The sequence below is a fragment of the Poecilia latipinna genome, unplaced genomic scaffold (genome assembly GCF_001443285.1).
Source record: "Poecilia latipinna isolate Pla-1442-1.1 unplaced genomic scaffold, P_latipinna-1.0 Scaffold723, whole genome shotgun sequence".
Lineage (NCBI taxonomy): Eukaryota > Metazoa > Chordata > Actinopteri > Cyprinodontiformes > Poeciliidae > Poecilia > Poecilia latipinna.
The window spans coordinates 230,533-243,092 of record NW_015113339.1 but is presented as its reverse complement, the minus strand read 5'-3'; the positions used below and the strand labels follow the sequence as shown (position 1 = coordinate 243,092).

The following is a 12,560-nucleotide window of genomic DNA, read 5'->3' as shown; positions in this document are numbered from 1 at the left end:
TACATGGCAAGCTTTATTGGTGATTAATAAATCAAATGCAGGGATTTATTTGAGTCCAACGGTTTCGGAAAAACAACAACAAACAAAAATATATTAGTCAACATTAAAAGTTGCATTTACATTGTTTTTATGTCCTTTGTGATCCAGAGAAACAGAATGGAGTGAGAGAGGATTATCTGCAGACTCAAAGTGGATGTTTCTAAAATGTAGGCACTTCTACAGTTCAAACCCTGATTGGCTACTTCTACTTCCTGTGCTTTTCTTTCTGCTCACTGCTAAGATGCAGAGGAAATTTAAATGATGGAAATGAGATCTTCAGTCATCAAGCTGATTATTATCAGAATTATAATTTTAAGTTTGTTAATTTGTGTCATGTAGCCTACATGAACAAATTAATTTATTAAATTAGAGTGAGTCAAGAAGGGCAAAGAAGAGAAACCAGAGTATTTGTATTTTAAAACTCTTCTCTGTGACGCTCAATAATTTCAGTTGTAGAGAAAAATGGTGATTTAAAAAAAAAAAGTATATATATATATATTTTAGAAATTAACGATTTAGATTTTTTAACGATTTTGCCAAAGTATGATATTAACGTTTTGCGGTAGCAAAACACTTCCTGCTTCAACGGTGGAGCAACATTTAAAGATTGTGGTGAAATAAGGGCATTTACTACAAAATCAACACTTTATAGATTTTTTTTAAAGAAAGGCAGTCTTGATGTTTGTTGTTTTGTTTGAAAGTTCATTTCTAAAACATAGATGTCACAGTGGTTTTCATGATTTTATGCAGCATGAAAATGTGTTATTCTTACTACTCCTTTCCTTACTGCTGGGAAATTTGAAACATTTTCTTAAGGACAAATGAGACAACACTGGATCTTCAGGCAATTTACGAGCGCAAAATGAAGGCTTCCAAAAAAAAAGAGAGTTAGATTTGCTGCTAAACACGAGGAGACTGTCGTTTGTTCTCGGGTCGCTCCTGGCACAGGTTGGCTCAGGTCCACGCTGGGTTCAATGAAATATTAAGGCTTATGAAGTGAAACCTGCTCCTATTTGTCAGAAAGCATAATGACCCAAAACAAAAGCTAAAAATGTAACTTGCTCTTTAAAAGTGGGTTTCTGTGAGATCTGATACATGAAAGGAGCTGAAATGTGGAGTGGAAAGACGTGACCTTTAAAACCCGAGACAACTTGAGAAGTTAACTGACGATAAGACAAAAATACCTGCTGCAGAAACCGAGGGAAGTCACTCATCTGCAGAGATGGCTTCAAAAAGTTGAACAAGAAAATAAGCTAAGGATAACATCCTTTATCTGAAGGCCACGTTGGATTAAATCATTTCTGAATGATAGATTTACTGTTATTTCTTTATTTGCTTTTAACTACTTATTTTCAGTTTCACATTATTTCAGTAACCAAATGCATAAAAATGTATGTAAACAGTTGATTTCTAAAACTTTTAAGCCATGGTTGTCAAATGCATAACTGGTTGCAGATGTGATGTTTGCTCTAGTTTCTAGCAAAGAATTCATCTTTTCATGCTGGTTATTGGAATAAACATCAGATGTAAAATAATAATAATAATAATAATAATAATAATCTAAGACATCCCCTCCTCTTGTTTGCAGTAATAATTGTTGACTCGTGAAAATGCAAATGCATGCTTCAGATGGTGTGGGATAAGTTATGAGACTTGAATTGATTTTCTACCAACAACGAGTCTGGCTCCAATAATATCGAGCAAAGTAGCTGATGGTCGAGACAGTAACGTCGTAAAGGCAGATCTGCAAACACGCAGGGAAAAATGCTGCAGTAAATTAATGTCAGACGTTTTGTGTGCGACTCAATAAACCATGTGCAATATGCTGTGGTTTGCTCAGGCCATAAAGCTCGGATGGGTGGGAAAACACAAACAGGCTCCAGCACCAGTGAGTTGGTGAAAAAACAAAAAAAAAACACGGAGCAGAGTTCACTGGACGGGGTTTAAATCGACCCTGCTGCGCTCAATCATTTTTCCTGATCACTTTTAAAATAAAAGAAAGCGGGACTGAGGAGCTTTAGTGCTTAATCATGACCATCCCTCAAAGGTCTGTTTGCAAAACAACAAAGCAGTTTAAGGTTTGACTTATACCAGAGAGCCTCAATTTCCTGTTGAGTTGAAATCATTGGCAGGTTGCCCACGCCGCAGAGAGCAGTGTTTGTTGTCCGGATTAATCAACTCTGATAAGAGAGAGCCGGAATAAAAATTCATGTGTGTGTGTGTGCGCGCGCGCTCGCCCGTGTGTGTTATGGATTAGATGGCATACCTTGAGGTTGTCATGGTGACTGCCAGACAGCGGACACCTGTGAATTACCATTAGTGCTGCAGAGCCAGGATCTTAATTAGAAACGCAAAGGAAAGAGCAGGACAGCCAAGCAAATCAGTGTGTTTATCCCGGCCCTTTATCAACGCGCTGCCTCCATAAAATCTGAGAAAATTTACCTTCAAATGAACAGGTGTCCGATCCAGAGACTACAAGATGTACGATCAGTTTATCACCACACACACCCCGAGGAGGGAATGGAAGGGGGGGGGAATCCTGCTGAATGAAAAAATAAGATCAATTAGAAAAAAATCACAAATTGCTTCCGATCATTTAATCTTTGCTCATTTCTGATAAAAGTAATTGTATCAACGTCTCTGATCGAAAAAGATGATTCCAGCTAATGGACGTCCATTTCTCACTCACGCGATGCGCTGCTGCTTCTTCTGTAGACATCTCTGGACTCAAATGTCCTGAATCAACAGCTTATAAGGAAAAAATTGAGTGAAACGGATTCCTCTTTCCATTATTCAAGGCACACGACAAGCTATACCTGCGTCGCAATAAAACAGGTTGACCGTCACCATGCCTCTCAGCAAGCATCTAGCTGTGAGACTAATGTGCAAAGAGAGCCAGTAGCCTCTGTTATTGTCATGTTGGCTAAAGCAACATCTCTGTCTTTCTGACCATATACTTGGAGGGGGGAGGGGGGGGGGTCGAAAAACTGAATTTGCAGATTTAACGTTGTTCGCTCTGGCTTTGGCACTGCTTTCAAATGAGCGCATCAGCTGGCGGGCTTTAATTATACCACACAAATATGTCTGGACAGTTTTAATATAAGACAATTTGAGGTTTACAAGTAAAAAAAAAAAAAAAAAATCACAGACGAGCCCCTAAGGCCTCCGCTTGGATAATTTTTACAAGGCTCCTAACTTCCATCTCTTAATGCGCTATTTATGATCTACTGAGCTAAATGCACAGTACATAAGATTGTACTGAGCCACCAAAACATAGCTGGAGCCAGAGAAGCAAAGTTAACCACAAAGTGCTACCAAACCAACTGGACTAGTGTAAAATCAGAAGAGTTGTTATTTTGTCGTAAACTTTCTGCCGATTGTTCCATCTGCCAAATGTCACAACAAGGAGTCTACACTGACCCTTTAACTCCAACAGCTACTGTATCTAATGTTCCTGCAGAACATAACATGCTGTTCTTTTAAGTCCACAACACCTTTTGTCTGGATAATCAGTCCTCACACCCTAAACTAAAAAATTCCCCCCCCCACACAGAAATCTCTGATACTCAGAGCTTAATACAGGTCCACTAACTGCAACACCTTGCTTACCCAGATACACAAATCACACACTCGTTTTATCCGTATTAATGTCAAGATGAGGTCTTGCATAACTCCTTTTGTTTTGTTTTTCAATTTAACTTACATTTCCAACATTTATGTTGATCGAATAGTCTTGAAGAAACTTCCGTCTCCACCTGGGCAGAGATGATTCTATCTCAGACATTTTAATAATCTGTCATTTCCTTTAATTGGACTCCTGAGTCATTCAGCTGGTTGTTAAAGCTAAAGCTGGCCGCCTCCTATTCATTTTACTCAGGATGAAACTCAATTTTTTTTTCCCCCCGGCTGAGGAGTTATTGCGTGTTTTACAGAATCCCTTTCATCGTTATTTCTGTTTCACCGCCTCATATAAGATGGCGATTAATTCCTTTATTTCATTGTCCTGCCAACACATATGCCTGTCCTATGGCTTTACCGATTCTGGTAACACTTTATTTGAAGGGGTGTGAATAAGGCTGACATGTCATAAATATGTTATGAACATGAAGGAGTGTTTATGAATGTCTGTGACTGTTGTCATGAAGTGTCATTCAGTAAATAATGAGACTTTTAATGCAAAGTTGCACTAAAAGTTACATTAAAAGTCCATTAAAATTGCCAACTTTGCATTATTTAGTAAATAATGACACTTTTAATGGAAAGTTGTACTAAAACTTTGCATTAAAAGTTCTTTGAAAGACTCAACTTTGCATTAAAAGTGTCAATATTTACAGAATCACACTTCATGACAACAGTCAGACATTCATAAACACTCCTTTATGTTCAGAGCTGTCAATGTTTATGACAGTATTATGTCAGTTTTATGTTCAAATAAAGTGTTACACCAATTTCCCTCGTTTTTGAAAAGCAATCTATGACTGAAAGTATGAAGAGAAGCGTATATGGATATGAATACTTATAAATAGATAAGTATTTTTCTTCTACTAATAAGTCGTGCACTATAATCATTGTTAACTATGTAATTTCAATCAACGTAGGCTTTCCAGAACCTTCTCAAATTCACTGTTTTCTGTAGCGACGTCCAAAGCAACAGAAGGTGAGTTGGTGTTTGTAGTCAGCGTTTAAAAATCATTCCAGCTTTCCTACTGCGATTTATACCTAGTAAAAAAAAATCACTACACGCGCAGAAGGACGCGAGAATCAAAGATCTTGAGAGTTTTCTAGTTTAATATTTTCTCATTATTACCTTATTAATGACTTTGTGTTGCAGGAAATGTCAGACCGGCGCTGCTTATTCTGCCTGCCACCTCTTCTAATGAGCAAGTAAAGGAGGGTTTCCAAATTGACACGAAAGCTCCTGCAGAGAGGGTGTTCATGGAAACTCCAGAGGGTGAATATTAAGACAGTCTGTGCTCCCGGCTGAGAGGATCGCTGTGTTTCTCATTCTGCCTGAAGATGCAAAGAAAGGTTTAATCTTAAAAGCAGGTCCAATTAAAGGCATTTTGTAAATGGAAAGTCTTGAAAAGCAAAATAAATCTCGCAGGATAATTGTTGCCATGTTGGGAATTTGCTGCCCAAATACAGTACTGTGACTGAATCTTGTGTTTGTTTTGCATTTTAAGGCAACCTGTAAGACACACAAGGTAGACATTGTCTTTGGAAATACTGCTAAAGCTCCACGTAATGCGGAAATATTTAGTTTGCAGTAACAAAATGGAATTCCCACACCGGGAATAATGTTGTGCCTAAATGTAAAAAGTTTAGTCTGCCATCGGCTGCAGTGTTGAAACATTGTCACAGTTGCTGGGCGCAGAAAAGATACAAACTTGTGCAAAACCAGTTCCCCTATTCCAAAGTAGTGAGAGTACGCAGTAGAATGTATTTATTTAGTGTCCAATGTTTGCTGTCTGGTTTGGTGGGGCGGTGCAAGTCAGTGATGTTCTCACGGATGTGTCGTGTTGTATCGAAACCGGACAAAGAAGCTGGAATATTAGAGACACAAACATGAATCATTCTCCAAACACTCGGACGTCACTAACTAAATATGCACCATCAAAACACACACTCGGATCATTAGTTTAATGATTTCCTGCTGCCAGAACCAAAATAACACCGGAGTTCACCGGGGTCCTCACCGGGCCTCGGAGGCTGAGAAATGCAAAAACTGATTGACAGAAATAATATTCTGCTGGTAATGATCTACTTGAATCCAGCTGAATTGTTTCTTTCTTATTAGTTCACATTTAGCTTTGGTTTCTCTTTTCCTTTTGAGAAACTGAAATATTGAGAAACTGATATTGTGAGCATGATTACTCCAACAAAGACTCTAATGGAGGAAGCGCTGCTGAATGCATCTTTTAGAGTATGTCCAATATATATATATATATATATATATATATATATATATATATATATATATATATATATATATATATATATATATATAAAAAATCAGTTTTTGTTCTGAAATCAAGTGTGGGCTGACACGAAACACTCAAAAGAAGAAAAATAAAGTCTTTAGTGTTGATAATTGTTTGCATTTGTTTATATCACCCGACATGACAAAGAAACAAAGGCTGAATAAAGCAGCTCAAACCTTCACCAGCCATTTTTTGTTTTTGTTTTACCGCCTGCATGTTTTTATTCACGTTGTTTTATAGTGAAAGACATAGCAGGGAAGAGGTCGACGTCATTGTAGCAAAACAACAACTTAATTGTTGACATGTTGTTGGTTTTCATAGTTTGAATAATCCACTCCTGCTGCGTTTCTTTACTGAAGCAGAGCTGCCATCACGTTTTATGAATTTGTAGGTATACTTAGGAGGTTGCTCAATATTTAATGTTCCTCTGACTGTCTGAGGATTAAAGTTCAATGCTTTACACACACGATGTGTGACGCTCCACAGGGCCAAATGCTTATAAGGAAATTGATCTACTGCTAATCTACAGTAGATCAATTATTAAGACAGGTTGAAAATTGATAAAATGCCATTAATAATGTGTCTGTGTGCACTGAGCTAAATTGGAGTGGTGGCGCTCTGAAAACAACAAGTGGCTTTGTTGACAAAGGAGCTGCTCACTGTGTTGTCGAGTCCCAGATTGGAAATAAACAGGCTTGTGATGGGAATGAATATCAAACACATTGTTTCACTTCCACAACTCCATTCTCTTTTCATTTTGCGTTGGGCATCACCTGGTTTTGGATTCATATTCAGACTTTTTTCAGACCTCAAAAAAATAGTTTCATTTCCCCGCCTTTGTCTGCAACCTGCGACTCTGGAGCCACAAGTGGCTCTGTGGATCTTCCACAACGGCTCTTAATAACTTTAACTGAAGAAGATAAACAAAAAAAACAAAAAAAATCCTTATAAAAATAGATATAAAAACAAATTCCGCTTTTAGCAATTTTACAGTTTTTACAGTTTAATTGTACCAATAACATTCTTAAATCTAATTACCTTGTCATTAGTTTGAAAACAATGTGCTCATCTTTTGCCAGTATTAAAATCCCATGAAATAGTTGCATCCATCTCTTTTTGCCAAAATGTTTGTTCAAAATAGAAATAAAATGAAGATTCTTTAAAAACAAATTTCCTATAGGAGATAGGAAATTTGACATATTTTAAACAATAATTAAAAAAAATGTCTTGTAACTCTTGTGGCTCTAAATGACTTTTATTTAGCTGGACTGGAGGGAAAAATGGCTCTTTGAATGGTAAATGTTGCAGACGCCTGGTCTAAAACACGATAATGAGACACTATTATGTAATGTGACCTCAAACATTTTCCAGTATTTGTGTGTGACCAACGCCTCGTGCAAAACAAACTGTCCATCAGGCGGTCATGTCTTGCTGCAGTTGCATCATCTTCACAAATCTAAACATTCATCAGAGGCATCAGAGGGTTTTGTTTCAGAAAGATCTTCTAAATGCTGCATGATTTCACTCAGGCTGAAGTTCTTCATGTCTAAATGACGTCAGAGATTGTACGGTAAGGAGCAGCGAAGCTTAGACGTTTAAAATTTGATTTATGCCTCGTATGGTGGTGCTGCTGGATCTACGGTTCCTTTGCTTCTCAGGACATTGCAAGAGTAAAAACCTAGAAATACCATTCTAGCATCTATCCACCATCGTAGTCTCTGTCAGAGCTTTGCTCTATTTGCTACGATGACAACCCACTACTCTAGGTTTTTACTAAAGTTTTTTTTTTTTTTAAACAACAGCTCTTTTCTTGCCACGCAGTGGGCACCCATCAAAAGGCTGGAAGAAAATTCCCTCCTCTGTGTTATTTGCAGCTCCAGACAGTAGGAGTAAATTATGGTCTCTGCTTTGTGGATGTTCTTTAAGTGTACATGTCACGGTAACTTCACAGGACGGAGCACTTTCTCTTTAATGCTCTGCAGCTTGAGCCTTTTGCAGAGGATAATAATCGCTGGGCGAGGAAAGATTACAACGGAGAAGAGCTTTATTGATCCGACGTACATGGCAGAGGACACCTGTTCCTCCTGTATTTATGCCACTTACTTCTTTTTCTGTTCAAAAATTAAAACATAAAAACATGTAAATTGTAATAGAGCAAAACATTAAAAATGCTTAAGAGATCTACAATGTTTTCTTTTTGTTTGTTTGTTTACAGCTACGGCATTTAAGAGTGTAGAGCTGGATTGCGACTTGCAGACAGAAATCTCCACCTTGTTGACGTCAAGCCGGGGGAATTTCATGACTTTCAGCAGGAAAATGAGCAGATCTCCTGGCATGAGGGCGTTCACAGATTCCAGCTGGGCTGAGAGCAAAGCAGCTTAAAACCTATTGATTGGTCACAGAGCTGTGAGAGGCGCAGATAAGAGTCCGACCTCCAGCTGGACTTGGGGATTGAACACGATTGAGATGATAGCAACGGTCTGAGCTCGCTGTGTCTAATTTCTATTTTCATTTTATTGTTTTATTACCCTCGGCGGCCCGGCATTGCCTCTCCTGTGTTTCGATACACATTTATTTTTCTGATGCGCCGGTGAAAGATTCGGGGAATTGCTTTGCGAAATTAATCAATGACTCTGACTCAAATGAGTTTGCATGTTTGTTCCAGCCAGGCTTCAGTGGTTATTGTGTACTGCTCTATTTTTGTTTTCCTCTCTTTGCGGTTCTTCCGCTAAGCTCCCTCATCAGACTGAAATTGACCAAAAGGAGGGAAAGCCATCAGAGGAAAGACAAATACGAGAAAACCTAATTAATCCAGCAACAGCCTGTGAATAACACAGCTTGGGCCAAACAAGAATGTCTTCAGAAAAACTGGCAAGTGTAAAGAAGTGACTGTGTGTACAGCTAAATGATTTACTTTTTCAGATGAAGCTGGATCAAGGACGTTTGTTCTTCTCTTGTACACAAATGATGAAGAGCCAAACAAATTCTACTGCGGCATTTTTGATGTAAATCTCATGAATTACCTAAATGAATCCTTAATAAAACTGGAATACTCTCAGAAGCTTTTACATATTTTGACTATTTCATACTGAAGATTTTGCCACTAAATCGAATATTCTAAAAGCCACATTATCTAATTTGAGAGCTTTAGGTTTTTGGTGCTGTCATTTGTCATTTAATTAAAGAGAGTAAAAAAAATACTTACCTTAATGTTAATTTGCTTCCTTCCCACAGTCGGACACTTTGCTCCCCAGCTGCGTCCAACCACCTGGTTTCCTCACCTGCATCCAAAGTCATCCTCCACTTCTTCCTCAGTATTTAAGCATGTCATTCTTCATCACTGGACTTTTTCCTCACTTCCTGCTCTCTGGCAGCATCCTGTGACTCTGTGACTCATCTCCTCATTTTTATCCTCTTGACAGCTACAAACCATGACATTTTTAGGCTCAGCTGTAAGCCTTGTTCATTTCCAAAATAGTTCACAACAGTTGATTAAAACATTGTGTTGAGTGACGGTTTTTGAAAAGACATAATTGGTAAATTACATTATATGTCTGAATTCATAACACGCTATGAAACAGAGCTTGGACGTATCGATTTTAGAGTTGGACTGAAATAGAAAGTTTGTGACAGAAGCAGCAGGATTATGGCCATTATGTTTTTAACGCTCCCTCCATATAAACGCTCCTCAGTCAGACCTCCTCCTTCAGTTCTCCTCTCTGGTTGTTCTGCCTCCTCTGGCCTCATCTTGTCATTTGGAACAAATTGAGGAGAATGATAAGAGGATTGGCTTTAGATCTGATTTAGTGTTTTTCACCTTAAGGCAAGGGACCAAATGCTCCTATAAAGCAGACAGAATGGGGAGAAATGGTTTCTTTTGAAACCTTGGCTAATAGGTTCTCTTCTCTTTTAGGGGAGATATTTCACCACACAGCTGCAGTTTTTTTTTCCCTCCCCAGCTATTTAAATGTGATGCATAATAATGCAGCACCTTCCATAATCATAAGTAGTATTAATAAAGATGAGCCAAAAAAAGACTGCAGCAGCTGGGCAACACGGCTAATGAGCTGCGATTCCTTTTTGATTTTTCGTTTTTATTAAAAAGACTTTTCTTCTGAAAGCAGCTTCTGGAAATATTTTCATGATGGTCCAATAAGCACCTTTAAAAGGTCGCCCTGCAGAAGCTTTGCATAACTTAATCAAGTCTAAAAATTAGACGAAGGGTGTATTTGTTCTCTCTATCAGTTCAGACTCAATGATCACAGATGACATAATGTTATCCTTTTCCTGCTGTTTCTTGGGAAAATGGAAGATTAAAGGTTGCATTAATGAGGCAGTGAACGAATACACAGCTTTGTTTTCTCTTCATCCCGCTTTGCAATACGTATAAATATATTTTTCTGATGTTTTCTGTTGCTCTTTCCTGTCTCTATTGAAACCCTCGGGTTCCACTGGGTGCAGGTCTCTAAAAATCACACCTGGCCACGGCTTTGTTCTGTCCTCTGCATGATTTTACACCACGCAGCGAATACAAATTTTCAGGAAATTCACACTTCACAGTGACCTTGGTTGTTGTAGAGAAAGAGATTTAGTGTGTTTCTCACGGAAGAAGGAACAACAGAATCTCACATATTGTTTAAAACATTTAAACATTCATGTTCTGAAAAGAGCTAGCTCTTTGGTTAGGTGGTCATCTTCCAGAGGAAAGGCCGACTTTTAACTTTTAAAATTCATATTTGTCGCCTGACTGACAATTTAAATTGCTTCATGTTGTAGATGGATTGTTTTTTTGTCCTGTGTGTCTCTGTGTGGTGCCCAGGTTGTACCTCGCCTCTCACTCAACGACTGCTGGAGACGGGCACCAACCATCCTGCATCCCTGCAAGGAAAAGGAGGAATAGACGATAGATGGATGTAACGTAGTCTCTAAAAAAAAAAAAAGACATGTGATGGCCAAATCAGATAATCACATAGCATCAGCTGGGCTTTAACTTTGAAGGGCTGAGAAACAATTAGCCTGAAGCAAAAAAAAAAAAAAAAGTAGACTTTGCATGTGATGTGCATGTGCTTGGGATGTCCTGCTTAGCCCACATTTATTAAAAGAGCAAAAATGTTGACATTTTTATCCAACAATTTCCCCCAATATGTTTTTCTTCTTTAATATGTTACAAGACTCTCCTTTAAAGCCTGCAGTCTTTATTTTCAAATGTCATTCACTTGTTATACTCCCAACTCCACAAACATTGGTTAATGTATCATCTCCACATAGAAAGCTAAGGAAAAGCTACTTTAAAGCCAGAATAATGGCGGCAGTGATTATCATCCTGATCTCAAATGCTGCCAATAATACAGCTCAGGTTCTGGGAAAAAAAAAAAAAAAAAAATCCCAGCAATACTTGGAAACATGAATCACGGCGAAGGAGTTCGTGAAAACAAGGTTATCTCTACACCCAATGATTAATTATTCCCAGAGACACATTTAAAGAACTTCAACCCTCCAGAGAAGAGGGGCGGAAAAAAACTAGTTGCAAGGCTGATAAATATGAAATATCCACGTAACAATGACAAATGTCATCACCGCCATACTTGGAAGCAGCATCTTCGTTCTTTGTTTGCCGTCTGTCAGAAGCTCCGTGGTGTCTGCTGGATAATGAAGGTCTGATTCAATATATTTGTGACCTCCACGGCGTGTGATGTTCAGTCTGCAGAGAGAACAGCACAGCAGAAACCTCTCTTGAGAGAAGAGAAATAATAGACCTGCGTGAGAGCACTTATGGCAGATTGGAGGAATCGCAGAAAGCAAAACAGCTTGAAATAATTGTGCTTTAAAGTAAAAATTATATACAAGAAAATAACACAAAAGCCTCTCTGTGGTGCTCAGAGCTTTATTAGCTATGTGAGGAGCATAAATTTGATTATGATATTTTATTTTTACTGGTGAGACTTCACAGTTTCTATTAAATAACTGAGTGAGACATGGTCAGACACACCAGAATGTGTTTCTAAGCAAGAAGATTTGTGTGACAACAAATGACAAAATCTACTTTTTATGCAAGTTTTTCTATGACCTAGTGAACTGAGGATGTAACCTTGGCTCTGACCCAGTGACTGATGGGAAAGACTCCAGGCCTTCTTGGCCCCTGAACACACAGAGTCAGAAAAGAAGAGAGGAAGGGAGCCATGATGATTTATTTCTAAAGATTATTGTCTTTTCTCTCTTTTCTATGTTACCAGATAGATACATTATCTAAATGCACCATGGCTTCTGAATTTTTGTATTTTGTCCTAATGTTGTTTTCTTTGTGCGTTCCTAATATATTGGATAAATTAGGATGTTTATGACCTTAACGCTTGTCTAATTTTAACCGTCCACCACGCCAAGCTTTCAAGAGACGGATCATAATTTCAGAACTTGTAAACTGGCTTTAAGTCATTTTCAAAACTATGGTGGAGCAACAGGTGGTGTTAGAAACACATACATTTGAGCTCCTGAGTTGGTCATGAAATAATATGACTGCAGATGCGATGAATACCACCAGGC

At 38.3% G+C, this 12,560-nt stretch overlaps 1 long non-coding RNA gene across 1 annotated transcript; it reads right to left on the bottom strand.

The window, feature by feature from the left end:
- Positions 1–9,372: 9,372 nt before the first annotated feature.
- Positions 9,373–11,718, bottom strand: LOC106955289 (uncharacterized). Its single transcript, XR_001426544.1, has 3 exons — positions 11,606–11,718; positions 10,847–10,898; positions 9,373–9,442 (listed from the first exon to the last, which is right to left on the bottom strand). It is a non-coding gene; the product is annotated as an uncharacterized LOC106955289 (long non-coding RNA).
- Positions 11,719–12,560: the final 842 nt, after the last annotated feature.